Raw genomic sequence first — 10,347 nt, forward strand, 5'->3', positions numbered from 1 at the left:
CAACAGCACAAACGAAGAAGGGAGGAAACCAGTTGGTTGGTTGAGTGAAAACGTACAAGAAGGATGCAAAGGCACACAGGAAGTTTCAGTTCTAAACAGGTTTGCATTCACTAGCTGAATCATTTTTCCCATTGTAAGAAAGGGAAAGCTTTCCCTACCTTCGTTTTTCTAATCTGGGTGATGCATCTATTGAAGAAGAGAGTTGGCCTAAGACAAACCACAAGAAGCATTCAAAACTTTGTGATGGAGTAGATCCTAATAGAAAAATAATTAAACAAGATTGTTTTATTTTCTGGTTAAGCCTACAATTTGGAAAGGAAAGGACTGTGAGAATGAAGTAAATCTATCTACTTACATGAATTGCAGAATGTAACACAACTTCCTTTATCACAACTACAAATCAGACTAACAAAGAACTGAACACAAGAAAAGAGAACAGTCCAGGGGGTGGAGTTTTCCTCCACCCCATAATCAGGTTCCAATTAACTCTTTACTATCCATTTTACTACAATTGATGTAAGACAGGCCTGGAAACATACTGTTTGTTTGAAATGTAAAGATTTGCTGTCGTTTGAAACACAAACGTACAAACAGAACTAAGAGAAGAAACTGATGCCTAGGGGAATGCAGGTTGTGTCACTATAGGTAATAAGATATACTGATCTCCAGCCTGGCCATAAAGTTCCGGACAATAAAGTATAGATAAACAACAACAAACACCCTTAATTACCATTCAGGCCAGATGGCCACAGTCCAGGGAAAGATTACTCCAAAGGTCCCATTGTAATACTAAAAATCACACCCACAGAGTGGCGTGTAGTATTATAATGTGCACCCCTGATAACTATTATGGGATAGCAACCCCTGCATGCTGCATGTATAAGACTACGTAGTGTGGTGTAAGTTTTGTCGAACCAAATGGGATAGTAGTTGCATAATGTGATCCTTATATGGAAAATTGTTGGCACATAAAAAAGGTAAAGGAAAAGGTAGTCCCCTGTGCAAGCACTGGGTCATTCCTGACCCATGGGGTGACGTCACTTAGTTAATGTATAAGAAGGTTTAGAGAACTCAGAACTTTGCTTCTGCCTTTTGCAAATGCTGTAGTGACCTATTTGTGCTCACAAATAAATTTGATTTCGTTTTACTCTTGGGACTCTGGGGCACCAAGCCTTGAATCTTGCTACCGCAAATTCTCATGGTAACATTTGCGTGAACCCACAAAATGTGCATGGAAGTTCCTTGTTGCTTGGCTTTACTGTAGTCAGAACAGCCCCCACCTTTCACCTGAAAAGATGGATGTTGCTTTGATGGACAGCTGATTGCCTCAGAAATGGGGGCTTTCAATTTGACAGGGATGGTATGGGATAGCTCCAGATGCCTTACACCCTTCCATTGTGTCTCAGCAATTCAGAAGCCCCTGGCAGCCACTTTGTTAGCAAAAAAAAAAAAAAAAGAAAGAAAGAAAAAAAGAGAGGCAGGGTAGCCAGCCTAAAGTTGTATACAAGATAATTATTTTTAGTATGACTAATATTGATACCAGTTGCAGTTTCATAGTGTTTGTTCATCTGAATCCTATTTGCTGTACAAAGGATCACATTAATATATGTATGGTGATGGAGAATGTATTGAAGGTTCCAAGGATAGGGTTGCCCATAGATGCACTCCAAACAAAACAGAGCTGTTAAAATAATCTTTTATTAAAAGCTCGAGCTGAGAAGTTCAGTTAGTCTAACCTCACTTAAAGACAAGGAAGTTCTAATGAGCTCATTATGCATACAACTTTTATAGTTTTAATGACATCACAACGTTACTGAGGAAGGACTGCAAAAGAAGAATTATCCCATCCAATTAGACATAAGCAAGTATTGGCGCATTCATGCAACTTAGAAATTGTATCTAGCTTTTTGTAGCTTCAGAGAGGGTAACTAAAAATTCTACTCTGTACCATCTTATCAGCGCCTAAGGATGGAGGCCTTGTTTTCTTTGACAATAGCCCTTTTAGAATAGCAAAGCCAGCATAAAAACTTGTCAGGGTACAAAGGCCCAGAGAAACCTAGCAGACATAAAGATGGCTCCGCTCATGCCAAGTTCAAATTCACTCACAATGGTAAAGATAGAAAGGGTGCTGGGAGATAGGAGTGTGCTCCCAAATACTCTCTAAGTCAGTGATGGTGAACCTTTTAGAGACCAAGTGCCCAAACTGCAACCCAAAACCCACTTATTTATCGCCGAGTGCCAACACGGCAATTTAACCTCGTCTAATTATGGCCAGCATGGAATTTGCCTTTTTTACAGCAGCCGCACACTGGGTTGGCATCTTCATTGAGCTATCCACTACCACCCCAAGATCCCTTTCTTGGTCTGTCGCTGCCAGCACAGATCCCATCAGTGTATATGTGAAGTTGGGATTTTTTGCCCCAATATGCATCACTTTACACTTGCTCACATTGAATCTCGTTTGCCATTTTAATGCCCATTCCTCCAGTATGTAGAGATCCTTTTGGAGCTCTTCACAGTCCGATTTTGTTTTAACCACCCTAAATAATTTGGTGTCATCTGCAAACTTGGCTACTACACTGTTTAACCCCAACTCCAGGTCATTGATGACTGATGATGAACAGGTTGAAAAGCACCGGTCCCAACACAGATCCCTGAGGGACCCCACTGCTCACATCCCGCCATTGTGAGAACTGACCATTGATTCCTACTCTCTGCTTCCTGTTTTTCAGCCAGCTCTCAATCCATAAGAGGACTTGTCCTCTTATCCCATGACTATGAAGCTTGTTTAGCAGTCTTTGGTGGGGGACTTTGTCAAAAGCTGTTTGGAAACCCAAATACACAATATCCACAGGCTCATTCCTGCTTATTGACGCTTTCAAAAAACTCTAATTTTCCACCACTCCTAATGATGAAAGATCATTTCATTAGGCAGAGGTGTTAACCCTCTTCACATGTTACAGTGAATGTATGTACAACCTTCATGTTCAGGCGTACACCTGTTTGTAAGGAGAAGCCACTGCATGTTCACTTTCCAAATGAACCAGTACCTGAATAAACGTGGCGTTTTACTCACACTCAGCCACTCACACTGAAGTAATTGAAGAGAAGCTCTCTAGATGTCTACACTCCGCGGTGGCGAAGGAAGGACTGAGGGTTGGAAGATGCCCCTCCCCCTTGCCTCGTTACCGTTTCAGCGGGAAAAGCTGTTGCCGGGCAAGAAACGGGCGAGGGGGGGGGGAGAAGTCGTCCTCTTTAGAAGCTTTCTACTAGAAATTTCTCCGTGGCTGGCCTGCGCTTGCGCAGATCCCATGTGGGACTGCACAGAGGCCACGAAGACGCACACACACATTCATTGCAACTTGTGAACAGAGCTATTGTCTCTAGCAGGGCCGGATCTTGGAGGGGTTTGGTGGGGGCACTTGCCCCGGGTGCAAGGAGAGGGAGGGCGCCAGCGCAGGCATGGGGAGCATGGGCATGGGGAGAAGGAGCACCACCCTCAGCGCCCTCACTGTGGCAATACGGCACAGCCCGAGAGACACCGCCGCCGGGAACCGCGCCGTGGCAAGGCGCTCGGCCACAGCCTCACCGGAGGCGGGTTGGGCAGAGCCGGAGAGGCGAGCGGCGCCGACAAACAGCTGAGCTGTGGCCGCAGCTCAGCTTAGAGAGGGGGAGGGGCTTGCCCCGGGTGCAAGGAGAGGGAGGGTGCCAACGCAGGCATGGGGAGCGTGGGCATGGGGAGAAGGAGCACTGCCCTCACCGCGGCAATACGGCACAACCCTAGGCAGAGGTGACGGCTCCCCGCGCATGCCCAATCCGGCATGCGTGCCATGGGTTCGCCAACACGGCTCTAAGTTGTGTGTGTGTGTGGGGGGGGCCTGTTGCTCACTGACAGAGCATCTGCTTGGCATGAAGAAGGTCCCAGGTTCAATCTCTGGCATCTTCAGTTAAAAGGATTAGGTAGTAGGAGATGTGAAAGACTTCTACTGGACACCCTGGGGAGCTGCTGCCCGTCTGACAGAGAGGGACATCCTATTCAAGTAGTGGGTAGAAGATGCTACTGTAGGGTTATTAAATTTCACAGTAGATAACACATATACACACTTAGAGTGATCTAGCACACACACCCCTGCACTGTTTGGGCATGCTGAATCGCTAGCTCCAACAAATATAAACCCTACTATCTTTATAAAAAGGCCCACTTGAACAATTCTATTGCTTCAAGCATGGGAGCCTTCCTCATTTCTAACCTTGAAGCCTCAAAGGCTTCCCTCAAAGGCTCAGTGCAGTGTTGTATAACCACTCCTATCAGCAGGTGATGCTATTGCACCTCTGAATCCTTGGGCTGTTTTTGTGTCTCTTCCAGCTGTTGTGCTCTGGAAGTTGAATGTTTCACTGTCGTAACTGTTTTAAGGTCAGTGCTTGAGATGGCTTGGAAGGAAATCTTTTATTCAAGCTGGTTCTTTAAGCAAGTGTGTTTTCAATATTCAGGTGATCTCATCTTGAAAATTTTGTGAAGTCCACCCCTGAAGTAACACAAAACGAGCACCTCCAGATCTGGTCAGGGATCTGCAGAAAACTGGAAATGGTCTTTTTTGGGTGCAGGGGGAGAGACTCGGGCTCTGAAGACCCGGATTGCCACTTCTGCCTTTATGTCCGAATTGATTTTGATGGTTATTTTAGACACTTAATGTGTTACTTTTTAGGTATAATAGGCCAAGGAGAAGGAAGGAAGCTCAGGGGAAAAGAAGGCAGAGAAACAGACACCATTTTGGTAGTTTTGGTGAGTGGGAGCCTGTAGAAACTTTATTGAACCAGAAAAGGGGCTCTTTGGCAAGAAATGTTAGATGTTCTTTATTAATCTTCCTGGTCTGACCAACACCAGCAGGGCCTGTGAGGGAGATTTCTGTAGAGGGGGAAATGGAGGTTAATCCTTTTCCTTATGTGGGGCAATATCCCGACACTCACTTCTTGTGGGATACACCACCCTTGTAAGTCAGCAGAGTAAAAACCGCTAAAAGGTAAGTGGAGGAATATAAACAGCTCACGTATGTATGATGAAAGAAAACTGTATTTAATGAAAAGATTATAAGGTTCAGTAAATAAACAACATTCTCTCCTTAAGAGGCTTGTACTATTCTTATACTCATCTGAAACGTTGTTACTTATTTCATTGTGTGTGAGGCAGAGAGCTAACACATAGTTATACAGAGAGATTTCTAACTTCTGACAGGATCTGAGTGAGTTCATACAGAGTGAATACTGAATGCATCTCTGACAGTTGGAAATGTCCGTTAGAACCAACTGCCACCTGAAGGGAGGGGCTCACTCATAAGGAGCTCAGAGCCCCCTGCCAATCAAACTAGGCCCAGTGCTAAATCCAACAATTTCACTGCCTTAAGAATAGACCCTCAAGTAGCCTTTACCATACATAGCAAAGAAGGGATGAAGGGTCTCTCCAGTGAAGGAGGCTCCTGAGAAAGTGTAGAGCAGGGCTGCTTTGTCAGCATCAAAAAAGGCCACTCGACCCCCCTCATAGTTCAGACAGACTCGGATCACGATGAGCTCCCCACTCAGGGCCAGGGGAGGTTCAGTGCCCTTTATGAAAGCCTTGAACTGGCCCTGCCACCTCCCCACAGCCCAGATCCCTTCCTCAGGAGTAAAGGTGACCCTTCCCTGCACAGACTTTCTGGCCAACCCCACAGCCCAGCCTTCCTCACTTCCCACAAGGACTTCCCAGTAATGGCAGCCTGCTGTGAATCCCTCACAACCCAGCACAAAGCCGTAGGGTTTCTCTGGGTCTTCAGATCGGTCTTTAGATGGCCATGATTTCCACATTATGCTTCTCTGATCTTTAGACACGTCGAGATGGGGACTAGCCGAGGCTGGATCCAGAGTCACGTTTGCTGCTGAGAAGAAATGAGGTGACAGAAGAGATGCAGAATCAGCTGGGAGATTGATTCACTTCAAGAAGCTCATCTAAACACATCAACATGGAGGCTCCAGCTGTCCTAGGGAAAACCCACCCTGGAACAGCCCTGTTTTTAAAGCAATAGTTTTTAAAGCAATAATTCAGTTTGTTTCTCTCTTTATTTTCACTCTATATGCGAGTTAAAAGCACTGGTTAAATTGTGGAACTCCCTGCTCCAGGATGTGGTGGTGACTGCCTCTGCATCGGGTTAGCCTGACTCTGGGCACCCCAGAAGCTTTGAGCGCGAAGGCACGGTGCGGCCTTTCCTGGGCTTGCGCCCCCACCCCCAATGGTGCTGCATTCATCAGCTCCTCCTGACCTGGTGCCTCACCTGGCCTCAACAGCTTCTCCTGGCCACAGCTATCCACCGGGGCCTGCCTGTCTACTCGCCCTCCTTCTGCTTACCTGCCGCACAGGTAAGCTAGGCACTGATAGAAGGAGGGTGGGATGGACTTGGTCCTGTGGGGTTGCCATCTCGGAGTGCATGCCAGGCTGTCTCCCCCAGAGGAGAATGGGGCTCACTCTTTGTTACTGGAGCCGTGTGTGTGTGTGTGTGTGGGTAACCTGGCCTCAGCCCCTTGGAGGTAGATTGCCTCTGTGCCTGGAGGATCTAATGGGCCAGCGGCATGTCGCTCTCACGCTATGCCAGCTCAGCTTGCAGAAGTTCCTGGTGCATTGCCGGCTTGGGTATGCAGGTCTCAAGAGGGAGTGCAGGAGAGAGGCCGGGTTCCAAGGTAAGGTACCTTGAATTAACCCCCTACTCACCAAGGGCAAAGACAAGCATGCCAGGCGGGGGAGAGGTGTAATAATATAGGGGGTGTCCTTTTGTCCTCTTGCCCTCTTCAAAAATGTAGATCTGCCCCTGATTGTTTGCCATGTATTCCCTGGGGGTTACCGCACTTTGTATTCCCAGCGATGTATTAAGAGTTTGAAAATGTTATAAAAAACATCGCTTTAAAAGGGTTTTTGGATACCATGGCTTATAAATGGTTGGAAGACGTCTTCACAGCTAAAGGGGGCAAGCAAAGTGCGAACAGTATTTTTTATGTTTTCAAACTCTTAATACATTGGTGGGAATACATAGAAAGTGCGAACAGTATTTTTTCTAACATTTTCAAACTCTTAATACATCGCTGGGAATACAAGTGCGGTAACCCCCCCCCCCCATCTCCAACAGCCAACTAAAATGGCAGGTGAAAACCCTTGGTGGTGGCCAGATTGGTGGAAGAAGGATTAGGGAGGCAAGGTAGAGCCAACGGCAGGATGGGAAATCCAGAGGCAGTAGAGATGAGCTGGTGGGGGCAGGATTCCCCCTCCCCACAAGTCCTTATGGGTCCCATCCTGAAGCAACTTCATAACCAAGTTGAACATGGAAGGAAAACATGGAGATGAAATCCAGGGAAAGTATATGCAGATTAAAGAATTCCAACACCTTCCCCTAGATGTTGCCACACCTAATTGCCACACAATTTGGAGGATTCTCATGTTTCCCAAGAAAGGACTGTGAGTTCTCTTTGTTGATGCCCAGAGCCAGCCCAGATCGGGACCAGGGGGAGGAGGATGGCTGCCTTGGCTAGCTTGCTGGCCGGAAAAATGGTCTCAAAGGGGCCAGAGGTGGAAAAAAAAAGAGTGGAATAAGACCCAACCTAAAAACAGAAGCTGGGTTCCCGAGGTTGGGTAAAAGGAAATATATATATATATGTATATACTGTAAATATAATTTATTGGAAGCGCTATGTAAAGGTTAAAAAGATACAAAGCCCTTCATGGCCTTGAACCCTCCTATCTATGCATCTGCCTCTCTCCCTATGCTCCACCATAACAGCTTGGCTCATCTGCAGGGTGTTCTGCAGGTACCAACCTGCAAATAGGCATAATCAACAATTGTCCCTACCTGTGTTTTCTCTGTTGTGGCCCCCAGCTTGTGGAATGGCCTGCCGGAGGAGGAGGAGAAGAGGAGGAGGAGGAAGAGTTGGTTTTAATATGCCGACTTTCTCTACCATTTAAGGGGGAATCAAACCAGTTTACAATCACCTTCCCTTCCCCTCCCCACAACAGACACCCTGTGAGGTAGGTGGGGCTGAGTGTGAGTAGCCCAAGATCATCCAGCTGGCTTCATGCGTAGGAGTGGGGAAACCAACCCAGTTCAGTTCACCAGATTAGAGTCCACCTCTCATGTGGAGGAGTGGGGAATCAACCCCGGTCCTCCAGATTAAAGAAGGCTCCCCCTCTCCTGGCTTTCCGCAAACAATGCAAAACTGAATTATTTAAGAGGACTTTTCTACGCAGGCAATAGAGTTGTACTGTACAAATGGCGTCACAAGTTACTGCTGTGTATAGTTTGCTGTGGGTTGGACCCTGTTGTGTAATTCTGAATCATTTAATTTGTCATGTTAACACTTATGGTTTGCGTCAATTCTGTTTTTAGACATCTGGATGGTTCTGCAATCCACACCTGACTGCATTGCTTATTGGATGTCCCGTCTTGTTTATTGTATGGCCTCTGTGTAATCTGCCTTGAGTCCAAGTGAGAAAGGTGGACAATAAATAATGTAAATAAAGTAAATAAATTGAGTTTTATATTTTTAACTTTATTTTAATTAGTTTGATTTTTTAAAAACGTTTGCTGCCTTGTGGACCTTGACTAAGTGGAAAGGTGGCATAAAAATGTTTAAAATAAATAAAATAAAATCTAAAATAAAATGGGAACTGCGTATATTTTTTAAATGCCTGGTTCTCCACATGTCCCCATGAATGTGGCACAGTGTGCAAGCAACACTGGCTCCTTTGTGTGAACCCACCAAATGTGCACAGAAGTTCCTTATTGCTGGATTTTATCACAGCTGGAGCAGCATCCACCTCCCACCTGAAACCACGGTTGTTGCTTTGATAGGAAGTTGGCATTTTCTGCAAAAACAGGGTTTTTTTATTTGACAGGGATGGCGTGGGGGAACTCCAGCTGCCCTCCCTCCCTTCACTGAGTCTCAACAATAAAGAAGCCCCCAAAATTGTAATCATCCTGGCTGCCATTTTGTTAGCAAAAAAATGAAAGGCGGAGCAGCAAAGCCAAACTTGTATAACAGATAATTATTTTTATTATGGCTAATATTTATACCAGTTTCAATAACACAGTGTTTACCCAAATCATGATTGCTTAATAGGCCTGAAGAAAAGATCACGTTACTATACATATGATAAAGCTAGAAACGATGCTGAAAGACTCATCCTCTGAGTTGGGGGGGGGGAGAGGAGATGTGGCTCAGTTGTAGAGCATCTGCTTGGCATGCAGAAGGTCAAAGGTTCAATCCCAAGTGATCTCCAGTTAAAAAAGACCAGGGAGTAGGTGACATGAAAGACCCTGCCTGAGATCCAGGAGAGCCATTTCCAGAATCCGTAGACAATACTGACCTCGATGGGTCCAGGGTCTGACTCAGTATAAGGTAGCTTCATCTGTGTTCATGGGTAGCTAAGCAGAAATGTGATGTTGTCAGATCCCCTCCCCTAAAGTACAGTGGCTGGAAAAAAGAAAAGAAAAAAACAGCAACACAGAAAACAAGGTGGTGATGGGGGGGGGGGACAGACAAAAGGTAAAGGTCCCCTGTGCAAGCATCGGGTCATTCCTGACCCATGGGGTGACGTCACATCCCGATGTTTACTAGGCAGACTTTGTTTATGGGGTGGTTTGCCAATGCCTTCCCCAGTCAGCTTCCCTTTACCCCCAGCAAGCTGGGTACTCATTTTACCGATCTCGGAAGGATGGAAGGCTGAGTCAACCTTGAGCCGGCTACCTGAAACCAACTTCCGTTGGGATCGAACTCAGGTTGTGAGCAGACAAAAGGGTATACTTAATTTCCAGGGCAAATATGGATCTGCTGACTTGTTCAATGAGCTGCAATCTTTTATTTATATACTTATCAGACTACTTAAAGCAATACTACTACTCAAAGGGGTTAACATCATTAGTTGAAGAGGTGAGAAAATCCAACCATTTTAGTAATTTGTGAAGCAATTTTTCCTCTTGAAAAACACTAGTGATCAAGCTATACTGGCTCTCACTTGTAAGTACATGTAGATTTAACTCAATTTGGTCATACTGTCGATTAAAAGACATCTTTTATGTGTGAATACAAGAAAACCAGCAGACATTATCATTGTTTTTTCTCTCTATATTGAAAGAAGAACCAAGGCCCAAATCTCAAGTCACGATCATGTCCAAATTTCAATTTCAGCAAAGTCTCACAAACTACTTTATGGGATTCGGCAGATTGGCACACAGGATGCTAAAGTGTGTGACTATGGGTTGGATCCAGTCACGTTTTTCAATGGTGAAAAAGGGGTCCACTTTGACCACCCAGAAGACTATGCTGGAGATCACA

The sequence above is a fragment of the Euleptes europaea genome, chromosome 1 (genome assembly GCF_029931775.1).
Source record: "Euleptes europaea isolate rEulEur1 chromosome 1, rEulEur1.hap1, whole genome shotgun sequence".
NCBI lineage: Eukaryota > Metazoa > Chordata > Lepidosauria > Squamata > Sphaerodactylidae > Euleptes > Euleptes europaea.